Below are 20191 nucleotides of genomic sequence, written 5' to 3'. Positions count from 1 at the left end.
GACATGTAATAAAGCCAGTTTCAATCTCCCTTTTCCCTCACAATTATTTTAAGACATAAATTTGGCTCCAATGACCACAATATTCAGAGAAAAACAAAAACCATAATTTTATGAAGGGTGGTACTAAAATGGTTGTGGGCTGAACAATTAAGTCATCTCCTTACACTTTCCATCACATGGATTTTCATGTGCACCCACGATCCCGCAAGCCCTACATCCATATTCATACATTTACTGAGTCTTGTTACTATGAGACAATTACTCCTATCAATGTGTGTCACACTGAGGGACATAGCAATAGTCATTAAACCAAAAATATGGCTGCCAAGTCATGTGCACATAGAGTTCAGCTGGAATAATGGATGATAGAACTTTGTATAAGAGATCCTCCTATATCTGGCCCTTGATATAAATATTTGCATCCTTATTTTGTACAGTTAAAAACAGTTGTATTGTTGCAACATGTTTTAAGTTACTACAATTGACAAGACAGCAGACAAAAATGGACTCATTGTGCAACCTCATTTTATTCTAGTTTTCACTAAAGCTGTGTTTTTACAGTGTGTTTTAAATCAGACATTATAATAGTTGTTCTCCATTTTCTTCAAATAGAATAATATAATACGGAGTGCTGATTTAGTCTAAAACAAGACATTATATATATATTACCTACATTACATCATACTTTCCAACATTTCTTACCTGTTTTAGGGAGATGCAGAGGTGAGGTAGAAAAAGAGAAGGTTGGCAGAGCTTGGAGAAAATATTGGACGTCATCAAGTGGGCGTGGAACTAATATCATCAAGCCCCACCCACTTCAGTAAACAATAGGTGGCACTGTCACGATGACGCATTTCTCTACGTCACGCCCTTACACTTTGCATAAGGTAAGCGCTTTTCAGAAAAATGCATAGGTCCTAACTGTCGTGATTTTGGCGGGACAGTCCCAAACCGTGGACCTCAGAAGAGGCAGAGCTTCTGGGGCACTGGGTGGATTTTCAGCTAAAAGTGGGTGTTTCGGGGGCATATGTGCAGGGTTTGGTCAAAACAGGGTGGGGCTTATTGTGATTCTCAATGTGTCAGTATTGGGAGGTATGAGAATGGTGTGCTCTTGGGAGTGTCCTGGACATTCTGGAAGTGTAGGTAAATATGCATTATGTGTATTTTTATAAAAGTTACATCTTATTGTGGCGGTATGAAAAACATAATGGGAATGTAAGTGAATGGAATGTGATAGTGTTACAATGAAGGCAGTAGGAGAAGTGGAGGTATGGAGGATGTAAGTGACTGGAATGTGATAGTGTTACAATGAAGGCAGTAGGAGAAGAGGTGGTATGGAGGATGTAAGTGAATGGAATGTGATAGTGTTACAATGAAGGCAGTAGGAGAAGTGGAGGTATGGAGAATGTAAGTGAATGGAATGTGATAGTGTTACAATGAAGACAGTAGAAGAAGTGGAGGTATGGAGGATGTAAGTGAATGGAATGTGATAGTGTTACAATGAAGGCAGTAGGAGAAGTGGCGGTATGGAGGATGTAAGTGAATGGAATGTGATAGTGTTACAATGAAGGCAGTAGGAGAAGTGGCGGTATGGAGGATGTAAGTGACTGGAATGTGATAGTGTTACAATGAAGGCAGTAGGAGAAGTGGAGGTATGGAGGATGTAAGTGACTGGAATGTGATAGTGTTACAATGAAGGCAGTAGGAGAAGTGGAGGTATGGAGGATGTAAGTGAATGGAATGTGATAGTGTTACAATGATGGCAGTAGAAGTGGAGGTATGGAGGATGTAAGTGACTGGAATGTGATAGTGTTACAATGAAGGCAGTAGGAGAAGTGGAGGTATGGAGGATGTAAGTGAATGGAATGTGATAGTGTTACAATGAGAGGCAGTAGGAGAAGTGGCGGTATGGAGGATGTAAGTGAATGGAATGTGATAGTGTTACAATGAAGGCAGTAGGAGAAGTGGTGGTATGGAGGATGTAAGTGAATGGAATGTGATAGTGTTACAATGAAGGCAGTAGGAGAAGTGGTGGTATGGAGGATGTAAGTGACTGGAATGTGATAGTGTTACAATGAAGGCAGTAGGAGAAGTGGAGGTATGGAGGATGTAAGTGAATGGAATGTGATAGTGTTACAATGAAGGCAGTAGGAGAAGTGGTGGTATGGAGGATGTAAGTGAATGGAATGTGATAGTGTTACAATGAAGGCAGTAGGAGAAGTGGAGGTATGGAGGATGTAAGTGAATGGAATGTGATAGTGTTACAATGAGAGGCAGTAGGAGAAGTGGCGGTATGGAGGATGTAAGTGAATGGAATGTGATAGTGTTACAATGAAGGCAGTAGGAGAAGTGGTGGTATGGAGGATGTAAGTGAATGGAATGTGATAGTGTTACAATGAAGGCAGTAGGAGAAGTGGTGGTATGGAGGATGTAAGTGAATGGAATGTGATAGTGTTACAATGAAGGCAGTAGGAGAAGTGGCGGTATGGAGGATGTAAGTGACTGGAATGTGATAGTGTTACAATGAAGGCAGTAGGAGAAGTGGATGTATGGAGGATGTAAGTGAATGGAAGGTGATAGTGTTACAATGAAGGCAGTAAGAGAAGTGGTGGTATGGAGGATGTAAGTGAATGGAATGTGATAGTGTTACAATGAAGGCAGTAGGAGAAGTGGCGGTATGGAGGATGTAAGTGACTGGAATGTGATAGTGTTACAATGAAGGCAGTAGGAGAAGTGGATGTATGGAGGATGTAAGTGAATGGAATGTGATAGTGTTACAATGAAGGCAGTAGGAGAAGTGGCGGTATGGAGGATGTAAGTGACTGGAATGTGATAGTGTTACAATGAAGGCAGTAGGAGAAGTGGATGTATGGAGGATGTAAGTGAATGGAAGGTGATAGTGTTACAATGAAGGCAGTAAGAGAAGTGGTGGTATGGAGGATGTAAGTGAATGGAATGTGATAGTGTTACAATGAAGGCAGTAGGAGAAGTGGCGGTATGGAGGATGTAAGTGACTGGAATGTGATAGTGTTACAATGAAGGCAGTAGGAGAAGTGGATGTATGGAGGATGTAAGTGAATGGAATGTGATAGTGTTACAATGAAGGCAGTAGGAGAAGTGGCGGTATGGAGGATGTAAGTGAATGGAATGTGATAGTGTTACAGTGAAGGCAGTAGGAGAAGTGGATGTATGGAGGATGTAAGTGAATGGAATGTGATAGTGTTACAATGAAGGCAGTAGGAGAAGTGGCGGTATGGAGGATGTAAGTGACTGGAATGTGATAGTGTTACAGTGAAGGCAGTAGGAGAAGTGGTGGTATGGAGGATGTAAGTGAATGGAAGGTGATAGTGTTACAATGAAGGCAGTAAGAGAAGTGGTGGTATGGAGGATGTAAGTGAATGGAATGTGATAGTGTTACAATGGAGGCAGTAGGAGAAGTGGTGGTATGGAGGATGTAAGTGACTGGAATGTGATAGTGTTACAATGAAGGCAGTAGGAGAAGTGGCGGTATGGAGGATGTAAGTGAATGGAAGGTGATAGTGTTACAATGAAGGCAGTAAGAGAAGTGGTGGTATGGAGGATGTAAGTGAATGGAATGTGATAGTGTTACAATGGAGGCAGTAGGAGAAGTGGTGGTATGGAGGATGTAAGTGAATGGAATGTGATAGTGTTACAATGGAGGCAGTAGGAGAAGTGGTGGTATGGAGGATGTAAGTGAATGGAATGTGATAGTGTTACAATGAAGGCAGTAGGAGAAGTGGCGGTATGGAGGATGTAAGTGACTGGAATGTGATAGTGTTACAATGAAGGCAGTAGGAGAAGTGGTGGTATGGAGAATGTAAGTGAATGGAATGTGATAGTGTTACAGTGAAGGCAGTAGGAGAAGTGGTGGTATGGAGGATGTAAGTGAACGGAATGTGATAGTGTTACAATGAAGGCAGTAGGAGAAGTGGTGGTATGGAGGATGTAAGTGAATGGAATGTGATAGTGTTACAATGAAAGCAGTAGGAGAAGTGGCGGTATGGAGAATGTAAGTGAATGGAATGTGATAGTGTTACAATGAAGGCAGTAGGAGAAGTGGTGGTATGGAGGATGTAAGTGAACGGAATGTGATAGTGTTACAATGAAGGCAGTAGGAGAAGTGGTGGTATGGAGGATGTAAGTGACTGGAATGTGATAGTGTTACAATGAAGGCAGTAGGAGAAGTGGCAGTATGGAGGATGTAAGTGAATGGAATGTGATAGTGTTACAATGAAGGCAGTAGGAGAAGTGGAGGTATGGAGAATGTAAGTGAATGGAATGTGATAGTGTTACAATGAAGGCAGTAGGAGAAGTGGAGGTATGGAGGATGTAAGTGACTGGAATGTGATAGTGTTACAATGAAGGCAGTAGGAGAAGTGGCGGTATGGAGAATGTAAGTGACTGGAATGTGATAGTGTTACAATGAAGGCAGTAGGAGAAGTGGCGGTATGGAGAATGTAAGTGACTGGAATGTGATAGTGTTACAATGAAGGCAGTAGGAGAAGTGGAGGTATGGAGGATGTAAGTGAATGGAATGTGATAGTGTTACAATGAAGGCAGTAGGAGAAGTAGTGGTATGGAGGATGTAAGTGAATGGAATGTGATAGTGTTACAATGAAGGCAGTAGGAGAAGTAGAGGTATGGAGGATGTAAGTGACTGGAATGTGATAGTGTTACAATGATGGCAGTAGGAGAAGTGGTGGTATGGAGGATGTAAGTGAATGGAATGTGATAGTGTTACAATGAAGGCAGTAGGAGAAGTTGCGGTATGGAGGATGTAAGTGAATGGAATGTGATAGTGTTACAATGAAGGCAGTAGGAGAAGTGGTGGTATGGAGGATGTAAGTGAATGGAATGTGATAGTGTTACAATGAAGGCAGTAGGAGAAGTGGAGGTATGGAGGATGTAAGTGAATGGAATGTGATAGTGTTACAATGAAGGCAGTAAGAGAAGTGGTGGTATGGAGGATGTAAGTGAATGGAATGTGATAGTGTTACAATGAAGGCAGTAGGAGAAGTGGATGTATGGAGGATGTAAGTGACTGGAATGTGATAGTGTTACAATGAAGGCAGTAGGAGAAGTGGATGTATGGAGGATGTAAGTGAATGGAATGTGATAGTGTTACAGTGAAGGCAGTAGGAGAAGTGGAGGTATGGAGGATGTAAGTGAATGGAATGTGATAGTGTTACAATGAAGGCAGTAGGAGAAGTGGAGGTATGGAGGATGTAAGTGAATGGAATGTGATAGTGTTACAATGAAGGCAGTAGGAGAAGTAGTGGTATGGAGGATGTAAGTGAATGGAATGTGATAGTGTTACAATGAAGGCAGTAGGAGAAGTAGAGGTATGGAGGATGTAAGTGACTGGAATGTGATAGTGTTACAATGATGGCAGTAGGAGAAGTGGTGGTATGGAGGATGTAAGTGAATGGAATGTGATAGTGTTACAATGAAGGCAGTAGGAGAAGTTGCGGTATGGAGGATGTAAGTGAATGGAATGTGATAGTGTTACAATGAAGGCAGTAGGAGAAGTGGTGGTATGGAGGATGTAAGTGAATGGAATGTGATAGTGTTACAATGAAGGCAGTAGGAGAAGTGGAGGTATGGAGGATGTAAGTGAATGGAATGTGATAGTGTTACAATGAAGGCAGTAAGAGAAGTGGTGGTATGGAGGATGTAAGTGAATGGAATGTGATAGTGTTACAATGAAGGCAGTAGGAGAAGTGGATGTATGGAGGATGTAAGTGACTGGAATGTGATAGTGTTACAATGAAGGCAGTAGGAGAAGTGGTGGTATGGAGGATGTAAGTGACTGGAATGTGATAGTGTTACAATGAAGGCAGTAGGAGAAGTGGATGTATGGAGGATGTAAGTGAATGGAATGTGATAGTGTTACAGTGAAGGCAGTAGGAGAAGTGGAGGTATGGAGGATGTAAGTGAATGGAATGTGATAGTGTTACAATGAAGGCAGTAGGAGAAGTGGAGGTATGGAGGATGTAAGTGACTGGAATGTGATAGTGTTACAATGAAGGCAGTAGGAGAAGTGGCGGTATGGAGGATGTAAGTGACTGGAATGTGATAGTGTTACAGTGAAGGCAGTAGGAGAAGTGGCGGTATGGAGGATGTAAGTGAATGTAATGTGATAGTGTTACAATGAAGGCAGTAAGAGAAGTGGCGGTATGGAGGATGTAAGTGACTGGAATGTGATAGTGTTACAGTGAAGGCAGTAGGAGAAGTGGCGGTATGGAGGATGTAAGTGAATGTAATGTGATAGTGTTACAATGAAGGCAGTAAGAGAAGTGGCGGTATGGAGGATGTAAGTGAATGTAATGTGATAGTGTTACAATGAAGGCAGTAAGAGAAGTGGCGGTATGGAGGATGTAAGTGAATGTAATGTGATAGTGTTACAATGAAGGCAGTAGGAGAAGTGGTGGTATGGAGGATGTAAGTGAATGGAATGTGATAGTGTTACAGTGAAGGCAGTAGGAGAAGTGGAGGTATGGAGAATGTAAGTGAATGGAATGTGATAGTGTTACAATGAAGGCAGTAAGAGAAGTGGCGGTATGGAGGATGTAAGTGAATGTAATGTGATAGTGTTACAATGAAGGCAGTAGGAGAAGTGGTGGTATGGAGGATGTAAGTGAATGGAATGTGATAGTGTTACAATGAAGGCAGTAGGAGAAGTGGAGGTATGGAGGATGTAAGTGAATGGAATGTGATAGTGTTACAATGAGAGGCAGTAAGAGAAGTGGTGGTATGGAGGATGTAAGTGAATGGAATGTGATAGTGTTACAATGAAGGCAGTAGGAGAAGTGGTGGTATGGAGGATGTAAGTGAATGGAATGTGATAGTGTTACAATGAAGGCAGTAGGAGAAGTGGTGGTATGGAGGATGTAAGTGAATGGAATGTGATAGTGTTACAATGAAGGCAGTAGGAGAAGTGGTGGTATGGAGGATGTAAGTGACTGGAATGTGATAGTGTTACAATGAAGGCAGTAGGAGAAGTGGTGGTATGGAGGATGTAAGTGACTGGAATGTGATAGTGTTACAATGAAGGCAGTAGGAGAAGTGGAGGTATGGAGGATGTAAGTGACTGGAATGTGATAGTGTTACAATGAAGGCAGTAGGAGAAGTGGAGGTATGGAGAATGTAAGTGAATGGAATGTGATAGTGTTACAGTGAAGGCAGTAGGAGAAGTGGAGGTATGGAGGATGTAAGTGACTGGAATGTGATAGTGTTACAGTGAAAGCAGTAAGAGAAGTGGCAGTATGACATACCACCATATACACCCCACTTCCTCCACTGGTGTTAACTAAATAACGCCTACTTGAAGTGGCAGAAAAATGGTGTCAGAAAATTAGACTATAAAGTACAGGGGCAGGCTGGGCTGGGGGCATGGGGTCATCTGCCCCCCGGGCCGGTCACACAGTGGGCTGCCTTCTGCTGGGTCACCTCCATTTATTTTCCTTTAATATGTTCCTAATAGGCTGCTGAGTCCAGTCTTGCCCCTTGGGCTAAAATTTGCCAGCCCGCCCCTGATGGGAGTACTAAGGACAATCCTAAAGACCAGGCAACATTTCCATTCTTATTTGTTAAAGACTATCCCCATAATATGGTTATTAAGCAGTTGTTACGCTACCACCGCAGTACTCAGTCAGAGACAGACTGTGATGAGACGCTGGAGAGAGCAGAGAGCGCAGTAATCCAAGACTTCAGCAGACAAACAGCTGGAGGCAGTCTGGTACCCGGAGAAGGGGAGGGGAGGGGGATTGGACGGGGCTTCTAGCAGCAGACAGACCAAACAGGAAAGACTTGAGGGGGCTGAGAGATAAAGGCACAGAGGGATCAGAAGGAAATTGATGTAGAGGAAGAAGTAAAGCAGAGGGGATTGGAGATGCGATGAGGGAGAGCGAGAGAGAAGAAGCAAAAGTATTATAAAAAGCAGAAAAAGCGATGTCACAAGATCACCATCCGACAAAGCTTCGAAGCCAGAAATACCATCCATCGTCCCCTGTTTCAGTAATTAGATTGCAAGCTGTTCGGCACTGGTGCCTCTTTCCTATTGTACTTTTAAAGTAGCTGTTCCTCCTAATTTGTATGTCCCTTGCACTCAGCAACTACGTACATTTTGTGGCTGTAAACATAAACCCATATTTACAATGTACCCTGTATCCGTCCCCAAAAAAAACTTCTGTTAAATGAACACAAACTGTCAACAAGTCACCTGTTCTGCAGCCCTCTGCTATTCTTACATGACCATACCCTGCACCTCCCGACAGTTCCATGAATACAGCGTAAACAAGAGGAAGTGCCCCACTGTGTGTCAGCGTCACCGGGCTAGCTGTCCCCGCTGTGTCACACAGCACACAAACAACTGATGTCACAACAACTGATGTCACACTTTTATGTTCTTAAAAAAACGAAAAAGAAAATTACTTTCCAGCCCATGGAACATAGAAAGGCATTTGGTTTTATAAACACTGGTACACAGCCACTCCCAAATGTAATTGTTACCTCATCCCAATCTATTACCCTTTCCAGTGCTAAAGGGATTGTCCGCTGTAACTTGATCATCAATGGACTGAAATGCTCAACAGCTGGAAGAGGAAAGGTCTGTCAGCACTGCGGAGAGGGCTGGAGGTGAGGAGTCAATGTGATATCTAACAGGGTTTACATTGAAAATCAGTCCAACACTAAGGGGTCTATTTAGGACACATCATTCTGTATGGAATTGGAGCAGTATTTTGCGCACGTTAATTATTTCTTATCACACTGATATCAGTTATCTTCTGTGATCCTATAATAATCATAATAATAATAATAATAATAATAATAATAAATAGCCTCATTACTAAAGCTGGGTACACACTACACTGTTTTCGTCCAATAATCGGCTCAAACAGCCGACAGCTCGTTCAAAAGTCAGGTCAATGTGTGCAGTGACACGATGGTCGAAAGTCTGCCCAAATGGACGATTGTCGCCTCATTTGGTTGGTCGTACCGTTTAATATTTTCGTTCCAATCTCGTTTCCGCTGTGTAGTGTGTATAAACTTCCGACCGATCCACAACAGTGAGTACGAAATTACAGTCATTGTTCACGACAACATGGCTGTAAAAAGTCGCTAACGGGACGTCCGCTCTTCCCTTTATCGTCCTAAACAAGGCTAGTGTGTATGCAGTCCATGGACCGAGCGATCGGACCATCGATCGCATGTAAAATCACTCGGCATAAAAAGTTGGTTGAAATTTCTGTAGTGTGTACCCAGCTTAACTAATGCGGTAAAAAACAACAACAACCTCAATTTGATAAATAGGACCCTTAATTGTAAATCACACATATAACCACCTATACTACACCATATCTTCCTAAGCACTTTCACATCACCTCCTTCCCAATCCCTCTCAAAACCTTCCATACCTTTCAGGGGCAGGTTGGGTTGGGGGGCAGGAGGGCATATGCCCCATGGCCGATACCATGGTGGGCTACCTTAGCCTGGGTCAACTGCTTTTTTTTCTCTCCTTTAAAATGTTCTTAATAGTCTGCTGAGTCCAGTCTTGCCCCCGGGTTAAAATTTGCCAGCCCTCCCGACATCTATCCATTGTTTCCTTCTCATTATCTCATATCACCTTCCACACCAATACATCACTTTCTTCCTAAGCCCTCTCACCACCTTCCTATCCCACATATCACATTCTACATCACTCCACAACTTCCTCACCACCTTCCTATCCCACATGTCACATTCTACATCACTCCACAACTTCCTCACCACCTTCCTATCCCACATGTCACATTCTACATCACTCCACAACTTCCTCACCACCTTCCTATCCCACATATCACATTCTACATCACTCCACAACTTCCTCACCACCTTCCTATCCCACATATCACATTCTACATCACTCCACAACTTCCTCACCACCCTCCTATCCCACATATCACATTCTACATCACTCCACAACTTCCTCACCACCTTCCACACCAATCCATCCTTTCCTCTCCACCATCCTTCCATACCATTACTCAACACGTTCCACCTCTATTACTTCCTTCTCAGTATCTCATACTGCATTCCAAACCAATCACCTCCTCTCCAACATCCGCACCAATCCATCACTTATCTCAGTTTCTCAATCCCTCTCATCACCTCCTACATCTATTACTTCCTTCTCAGTATCTCATATTGCCTTCCACACCAATCTATCACTTCCTCATCACCCTCCACACCCATCAATTACTTCCTTCTAAAACCCTTCCAAACATAACCATCAGCATCATTTATTTATATAGCGCCACTGATTCCACAGCGCTGTACAGAGAACTCACTCACATCAGTCCCTGCCCCATTGGAGCTTACAGTCTAAATTCCCTAACATACACACACAGACAGAGAGAGAGACTAGGGTCAATTTTGAGAAGCAGCCAATTAACCTACCAGTATGTTTTTGGAGTGTGGGAGGAAACCGGAGCACCCGGAGGAAACCCACGCAAACACAGGGAGAACATACAAACTCCTCACAGATAAGGGCATGGTCTGGAATTGAACTCATGACCCCAGCGCTGTGAGGCAGAAGTGCTAACCACTTAGCCACCGTGCTGCCACTTTTTCTCATTCCCACATATCACCTATTTCTTCAGCTTTTCATTTCTTCTCATCTCCCTCCGTGTACCCAGCCCTCTTTCTCTCTAACTCTCTTCTCTTCCACTTTCTCTAACCCATGAATCACACCACTTATGACTAATAGTTTCCCAATAAGATTCCGCTCACGAGAAGCCCAGAGAAAATAGTTAGCCACATGACACTTTATCTATGGAAACTAAACTTGTTCCCCGGAACATGTGATCTACAAATTCTTGCTACCAAATTCAAGAAATAATCGAGAACTAATTTAAGACAAAACCATAAAAACCTATAGTACTCTTTGTAAACATTACAAGAGTATAATAAAGTCACACATAGGAGATCAAGTATAGAAATTGAGATGTATCCTGTTTTGTAAAGTGTAGTCAGTTTTGCCAGTGTGTGAGACGGGGGTATAATATAGAGGGGGATTATTTTCGCTTCACCCAATACATCAATAGGGTTACCACCAACGATAACAATGTTACTGCTGTAATAACCCTATCGAATGTAAGAGTGGTCTTGGCATGGGGAAGCCTATTAATCAAGTACTTGTACAGCTCTGATACAGGCTCTATTATTGCCATCTGAGGACTTGAGAACAGAGCAGAGTAACTCTAGGGCAGCAAAAAAATTGGGTAATATAAAAAAAAAAAATCATACTTATTATGGCAAAAAGGCTCCTAATAGTAGTAGTAATAATAATAATAATAATAATAATAATATTAATAGTTTGCTATCTGGGTATAATGCAGCTTTTTTCCCAATTGTGGATTAAAATACAGATTTTGTTGTGCAGCATATTACAAAGTGTTGTATCTTGTGGTGTGTATAATATGAATTATTCTCTTTGTGATATAACGAGGGCTTTGCTGTGTGGTGTATAATATGGACTGTGAGGGACAATAATTAGGGTTTTGCAGTGTAACGCTGGCTTTGCCACAACTGAGCAACATGCAGCCAATCAGACATAGGCTTTCATCTTCTCAGCTGCGTTCGCCAAATGACAACTGTAAAGCGATTGGTTGCTAAGGGATACAGCACATCCACGTCCTCTGGGTATATTGTGGTGTGAACCACAACGTGCCCTCTGCTGTGTGGGAGGTAATGGGGATTGGAGAAGGAATGAGGAAGGATCTGACAGGGATTTCTGACACCTCAGCACACTGCAGGGAAGTGTCAGCTGTCTGCCTCTTACTAATCAGTTTGCAGAGTAATTGTAAATACTTGTGTGTTATGGCACCTGTCACTGGCTAGTGTCATCACCCCTCCCCCTGTCTAGATGTAAACCATATGCTGTGTCTGCTGTCTGTACCTCAGATCCCCTACATATAATATAGGGGGTCGCTCCGTGTATTGTTCAGTATATTGAAGTTTCTCTTCCATAGTGTACAGTCTCCAGACACACTGGTCTGCTGAGCCCATGCACAGGACTCTCGCAAGAGGGTCTAGGACAGTGTTGGCTAACCTGAGACACTCCAGGTGTTGTGAAACTACAAGTCCCAGCATGCTTTGCCAATATATAGCAGCTTATTGTTGGAAGGGTATGCTGGGACTTGTAGTTTCACAACACCTGGAGTGTCACAGGTCAGCCAACACTGGTCTAGGAGCACTAAGGTCCCAAACTATCACTTTTACGTAGTTTGAACATAATGTGATTGTTTGCAATTCAAATACTACTCTAAAATAAATATTTACGCATAAAGACTAGAGTATAATAATAGATGAATATAGATAGATAAAAACAGGTAAGATTAGCATTTAAAATGCATTTTTAAATTTCAGGTGGTCAATATTAAAAAATAGGGACAATTTCAGGGACAAATCTTTAAAACTTGGGACTGTCCCAGGATTACACATCCTTCTCTCTCCTTCATTATTTTGCCATCTGTTGATCTTATTTCTTTTCTCAGTCTCTCATTTCTTACCCCTCTTCTCACCCAGTTTTTTATTCCCCTAGTTCCCCTCTTAAACCATTTCACTTCTTCCCTTAAAATCTCACTTTCCCCCCTATCTTATTTCCTCTTCCTTCCCCTATTTTCTTTTCTGATTGTAGCCAATTTCTTGTAATTTGACCCTACACTGTTCCCAGATTCATCCTCACATCTCGCACCAGGATAGGGCGTAGGGTGAAGGATTATTCTGGCTGTAGTAGTGAGCTCAACATCTGTTCTCCAGATGTACTCACACCCAAATGTGCCCTCTACCTGCCGAGACCGGGCCTCAGTGCTGCTTCTCTTTCCTGCCATGTCCCTAACTGCAGAAGTACACTGTTCATGTGTGTCTTATACCCCTGTAACATCTTATTACAGTAACCCAGCTCCTGAGTGTCTTATTACCCTGTAACATCTTATTACAGTAACCCAGCTCCTGAGTGTCTTATTACCCCTGTAACATCTTATTACAGTAACCCAGCTCCTGAGTGTCTTATTACTACCCTGTAACATCTTATTACAGTAACCCAGCTCCTGAGTGTCTTATTACTACCCTGTAACATCTTATTACAGTAACCCAGCTCCTGAGTGTCTTATTACTACCCTGTAACATCTTATTACAGTAACCCAGCTCCTGAGTGTCTTATTACCCCTGTAACATCTTATTACAGTAACCCAGCTCCTGAGTGTCTTATTACCCCTGTAACATCTTATTACAGTAACCCAGCTCCTGAGTGTCTTATTATCCCTGTAACATCTTATTACAGTAACCCAGCTCCTGAGTGTCTTATTACCCTGTAACATCTTATTACAGTAACCCAGCTCCTGAGTGTCTTATTACCCTGTAACATCTTATTACAGTAACCCAGCTCCTGAGTGTCTTATTACCCTGTAACTTCTTATTACAGTAACCCAGCTCCTGAGTGTCTTATTACCCTGTAACTTCTTATTACAGTAACCCAGCTCCTGAGTGTCTTATTACTACCCTGTAACATCTTATTACAGTAACCCAGCTCCTGAGTGTCTTATTACCCCTGTAACATCTTATTACAGTAACCCAGCTCCTGAGTGTCTTATTACCCTGTAACATCTTATTACAGTAACCCAGCTCCTGAGTGTCTTATTACCCTGTAACATCTTATTACAGTAACCCAGCTCCTGAGTGTCTTATTACCCTGTAACTTCTTATTACAGTAACCCAGCTCCTGAGTGTCTTATTACCCTGTAACATCTTATTACAGTAACCCAGCTCCTGAGTGTCTTATTACCCCTGTAACATCTTATTACAGTAACCCAGCTCCTGAGTGTCTTATTACCTCTGTAACATCTTATTACAGTAACCCAGCTCCTGGGTGTCTTATTACCCCTGTAACATCTTATTACAGTAACCCAGCTCCTGAGTGTCTTATTACCCCTGTAATATCTTATTACAGTAACCCAGCTCCTGAGTGTCTTATTACCCCTGTAACATCTTATTACAGTAACCCAGCTCCTGGGTGTCTTATTACCCCTGTAACATCTTATTACAGTAACCCAGCTCCTGAGTGTCTTATTACCCCTGTAACATCTTATTACAGTAACCCAGCTCCTGAGTGTCTTATTACCCCTGTAACATCTTATTACAGTAACCCAGCTCCTGGGTGTCTTATTACCCCTGTAACATCTTATTACAGTAACCCAGCTCCTGAGTGTCTTACTACCCCAGTAATATATTAATTACAATTGGCTTTATCAAAAATCACAGCATATATCGGCATGATTACTTTTCTATGTGTTACTATAACTGGAAAGATCACAATCTCCCAACAAACACAAATGGGTTTAAATGTCAGATTCACATCACATCCTCTTGTGCTCCAACCACATCTCTCTTAGCTGATTCTCCTTATATAGCACACAGAAATCATCCTTGAAAGACCATGAATGGATTATTTGTACATCAGCCAAGAAAATCTCCAACATCAACATTATCAAGATAAACTGGATTACCCATAAAACACAGATACTTTCCACATTACATGCATCCATATATTATATATGTATTCCGAGATTCTAGAACTGGGCAGCTTCTACAATGATCATAGTCAGTGACTAGAAAGTGGTGTTTAATAGAAATATGTCAGCATGATGTGAGCAACCTGAATAATTTTGCAAGTAAATAGGGCAGTTCCAGCATTCAACAAGCAGGACGATAAAATAAATCTATTCATTGGTTTTTGTTTACGGTTGGCTGTCACAGTATAAGGTCCACGAGAAGATTTCAAGTAAACCGATACCTTATTTATCATGGTCTGATGATCCACTTTATTTCTCCATACATTTCAGAAAACATAATGCATCCCGCTAATAATACTACAGTACATTCCTTTGGTTATTTGCATTTACTAACAGTTTGTGTATATTGTCGTACTATGCTTCTTGTATAGTTGATTGGAGAGATATACATACACTATATATATATATATATATATATATATATATATATATATATATATATATATATATATATATATATACACACACACACACACATATATATATACTTACATATACACATGAACACACACTCACACACACACACACAAACACATACACATACACAGTGGTTAAAGAAGACATTTTGAAGGGGCGGTATGAAAAATGTAATGGGATTGTAAGTGAATGGAATTTGTTAGTTTTACAATGAAGGCAGCAGGAGAAGTTGCGGTTTGGCATACTACCGTATACACCCCCACTTCTGTCACTGTATGTATAAAATAGAGAAATATATAATACATTTTATATATATATATATATATATATATATATATATATATATATATATATATAATTTATCAGTACAGTCGACTGGATACTGCACTCGAAGAACCACATGAGGCTTTAAAACCACATTGAAGACATTTACACACAACCAATATACAAAGCCACAATTCATTGACACATTGATTACAACTTGCACGGATAGGATAAGACACGTTATTCCAATGCTTTTGTGTTGCAAAACTGAGCAATGGTTAAAAAGCACCAAGTGTCAGGAGGGGGCTCTTTGCAAGTCTTGCGGAAAATTAAATAAGATGAGATTCCAGTTTTCTGCCTCCTGTGGTGGAAATGACCAGGACTCTCCAGCAACCGTTATATGTTTATTGTTAGAAGCACTCTGGTCCTGCAGGGAAGTAATTTCATACTGGGTGAGTCATTCTCCCTCAGATTTGGGGGGCACTGCGAACTTTGTTTTTGTAGATACAACTGAGAATGGTTGTTGGAATGTTGGGACCCGGTTTAAAAGTAATGTATTATTCTGTGCATTTACACAACCCTGGTTTCAGATCATCCCATAATGTCTGCGGTTGGATCCACAGCAGTCACAAAATTTGAGTTACGAAAGACTAAAACATTTCCACCCTCTATTTAATATCCCTCAAAGACCCTTAATAAATACTATAGATCTATATACATACCCCAAAAAATTTTGTTCCAAAATCTCCCACATTGCCCTTCCACCGCAGAATATAAGCAGATTCTGTGCAATGGTAATTAGCACAATACATAGTGCAATATATATTATTCTTCTCCACAGCTTGTCCTTATAACCCTAGGCAGGGTGGGTCTGTCTAAACCCAGCAGAAAAAACTGGAATTCATAATCCCCAAAACTGCTTTTCCCTGGAGGATATTAATAATTCCAGCATCACACCCTGAATGTGCCCTGAAACTTGGCGAGCGATGGATTGTCAGCCTTTGTGGTTCATCAGTGCACCACTACATCAAAGAAACTGATTTGACTGCTTTCCAAAACTTTGCACATCGTGCATTATTATCCAGAGCAGTCACAGGATTGTGTACTGAGCTTTGTACCAATGGTAAAATGATTTATAAATCAATTAGAACATTTGTAACATGTTGGAAGGATGGCTAAAGTAACTATCCATCTAGAGGGGGGTGAAAGCCAGAGCAACACTAGACCATCATCTGTGCCTATAGAAACAAATCTGTTAAGAAATGACTATTTAATATAAAGGATATATATATATTTATTAGAGTTCCATCTCTGTCCATGTTTAAAGTTCCCTCTGCAGAGCATCGCACATCAGTGCTGCAGGCGGGGATCCTATTGCACATCTGGTCCTAGTTAGCGGTCGTATAAAATATCCATCAAGTCCTTAAGGGTGTGGGGAGCAAGAACAGCCACGCTGGCAACTGCCCCTTGGGTGCAGTAATGTTACTCTAGGACCCCCTTAATGTAAAGGTCACCCCACTTTCACATAGACTCACCCCAAATTGGCAGCTCCGGGTCCCAGCACAGACTCTCCTGCCGTCTGGTCTGTTCCCCTCTCTCTCTCTCTCTCTCTGTCTCTGCAAATTCCATCAGCTCCTAAACTCAACCTCTCACTGGGACCCCCCTCTGCCCCAGCCCCACCCTCAGCCGCACATCTCTTAAAGACGCAGACCTGCATATGTACAATATTTACAGGATTAAACCACAGCAAAGCCATGCACACATCAGTCATTTACATGCAGAGGCTTTCATGTGCGCTCTAGCATTACATGATATAATCATTGCATCCTTCCACAGTGCTGGTTATAAAGTCAACTGAAAGATTTCTATTTTCCCCCATTGTCGTCTGTAGGCAGCTGTCATATGATATGTGTGACGGGGTAGTTAGACTGCTGACAACAACAAGTAAAACACTGAAAGTTTTCTGGGTCAGTTTCCTGCACTGTGTATGAATCCATTTCATTGTTAGCAGTCTCTCACTCATGTACAATAAACATCTTATAGGACTCGGAGTTATGACTTAGCTACAGTGGCCAAAGTATAAGTATACACATATATAAAGCTTTTATATACATCTATATTTTATACACATATATGCACACACACACATAAATATATATAAATATATATATATATATATATATATATATATAAAGTTAACCCGTGCATGATACTCATGCATTCTAGTCAAATCAAGCTACTTAAGGTCTTAAAAAGGTTCTTGTCATGCATTTGGACCTAGCCCAGGCCTCCTCAGGGGAAGAGCGTTACTTCCCGACGCAAGCGCCCTTTTTAATGTGTGTTCATGAGGTAAAATTACCTCACGAAAATGAGTTTGACCCCTCAACTCGTAAATTTAGCCTTTACTACCCCTCCCACGGGGGGAAGGGGGGATGATGGAAGTTAACTGACTTGACTATTCTAATTTTTATGTCAAATAATGTCAGTATACCAAATTTCAGGTCAATTGGATGAGTCCTTTCTGAGAAAATAGTTTTTTCCACACACAAACGCACGCCTCTACACATGTGTGTTCATGAGGTAAAATTACCTCACGAAAATGAGTTTGAGCCCTACCAAATTTCAGCCCTTTTTGAATTTCTTTTCCCACACACACTAAGGGGCATATTCAATTAGCTTTCGGATTCGCGGTAACGCGCCGGAACAGCCGTGAAACTTAATACACGTTACCGCAATAACGTGGATTTTCGTTCGCAGCCCATAGGGTTGCGAACGAAAATCCGCGTTAATGCAGTACCGTAATACCCGCAAGAATGCGCACTTTTCGCGGTAACGCGCGTTACCGCGAATCCGAAAGCTAATTGAATATGCCCCTAAGAATTTAGTAGGTCAGTGTATAACTCTGCCCAGCAGGTGGCGCTGCAACTTGGTTTTTTTTCCCCACACACACACAGACAGACAGACGCCACTAAGCATTTATATATTAGATACACACACATACAATCACACACACACAAACTAAACAAAGTGGGAATGCAATCGGGGATGTGGAAGGTGATGGATGGATCAGAAGATATGAAGCATCATCATTAGCTATTTATATAGCGCCACTAATTCCGCAGCACTGTACAGAGAACTCAATCATATCAGTCCCTGCCCCATTGGAGCTTACAATCTAAATTCTCTAACAAAAACACACACACACACACACACACACAGACTAGGGTCAATTTTGATAGCAGCCAATTAACCCACTAGTATGTTGTTCTTTTGGAGTGTGGTATTAAACCGGAGCACCCGGTGGAAACCACGCACACACTGAGAGAAAACATACAAACGCCACACAGGTAAGGCCATGGTCGGGAATCAACCTCATGACCCCAGTGCTGTGAGGCAGAATTGCTAACCACTGAGCCACCGTGCTCCTGGACAGCTGTCCAGTGAGGGGTGTGGCTGGAAGAGGAGTCAGCAGAGCGTTGGTTTGCACACAAAGCAATGAAATTAGAATGATAATAATATTAGTCATTACCACGTGGCCTGTTGGGCTGCTCCCTTCCCTCCTCCTTGGACCAAAATCCTCTGGCACCTCTAGCGAGGTCAGCTCTGTTCTGTTGTGGGCTAAGCTGCATTATATACTGAATACATAAATATGGTGCTACTCTGCTCCAAGTACTGAGCATCGAGGTGCTATGTACGATGCTACAGTCACATAGAGCCCACAGTACACCGTGCTACGGTCACATAGAGCCCACAGTACACCGTGCTACGGTCACATAGAGCCCACAGCACACCATACTACAGTCACATAGAGCCCACAGTACACCGTGCTACTGTCCCATAGAGCCCACAGTACACCGTGCTACTGTCCCATAGAGCCCACAGTACACCGTGCTACTGTCCCATAGAGCCCACAGTACACCGTGCTACTGTCCCATAGAGCCCACAGTACACCGTGCTACTGTCCCATAGAGCCCACAGTACACCGTGCTACTGTCACATAGAGCCCACAGTACACCGTGCTACTGTCACATAGAGCCCACAGTACACCGTGCTACGGTCCCATAGAGCCCACAGTACACCGTGCTACGGTCCCATAGAGCCCACAGTACACCGTGCTACGGTCCCATAGAGCCCACAGTACACCGTGCTACTGTCCCATAGAGCCCACAGTACACCATACTACAGTCACATAGAGCCCACAGTACACCGTGCTACTGTCCCATAGAGCCCACAGTACACCGTGCTACTGTCCCATAGAGCCCACAGTACACCGTGCTACTGTCCCATAGAGCCCACAGTACACCGTGCTACTGTCCCATAGAGCCCACAGTACACCGTGCTACGGTCACATAGAGCCCACAGTACACCGTGCTACGGTCACATAGAGCCCACAGTACACCGTGCTACGGTCACATAGAGCCCACAGTACACCGTGCTACGGTCACATAGAGCCCACAGTACACCGTGCTACGGTCACATAGAGCCCACAGTACACCGTGCTACGGTCACAGAGCCCACAGTACACCGTGCTACGGTCACAGAGCCCACAGTACACCGTGCTACTGTCCCATAGAGCCCACAGTACACCGTGCTACTGTCCCATAGAGCCCACAGTACACCGTGCTACTGTCCCATAGAGCCCACAGTACACCGTGCTACTGTCCCATAGAGCCCACAGTACACCGTGCTACTGTCCCATAGAGCCCACAGTACACCGTGCTACTGTCCCATAGAGCCCACAGTACACCGTGCTACGGTCCCATAGAGCCCACAGTACACCGTGCTACGGTCACACAGAGCCCACAGTACACCGTGCTACGGTCACACAGAGCCCACAGTACACCGTTCTACGGTCACACAGAGCCCACAGTACACCG

At 42.6% G+C, this 20191-nt stretch overlaps 1 protein-coding gene across 2 annotated transcripts in view; it reads right to left on the bottom strand.

The window, feature by feature from the left end:
• KANK2 (KN motif and ankyrin repeat domains 2) overlaps positions 1–16957 on the bottom strand; it is a 59008-nt gene extending 42051 nt beyond the window's left edge. For both annotated transcript variants that reach the window (XM_075206758.1, XM_075206761.1), the window contains exon 1: positions 16850–16957. The gene's annotated coding sequence lies outside the window, so the exon portion shown is untranslated. The remainder of the gene's footprint in view (positions 1–16849) is intronic.
• Between the last annotated feature and the right edge of the window lie 3234 nt (positions 16958–20191).

This window comes from Mixophyes fleayi, chromosome 4 (genome assembly GCF_038048845.1).
Source record: "Mixophyes fleayi isolate aMixFle1 chromosome 4, aMixFle1.hap1, whole genome shotgun sequence".
Taxonomy (NCBI): Eukaryota; Metazoa; Chordata; class Amphibia; order Anura; family Limnodynastidae; genus Mixophyes; species Mixophyes fleayi.
Note: the sequence above shows the minus strand (reverse complement) of the source record. Positions and strands in the feature narration are given on the sequence as shown.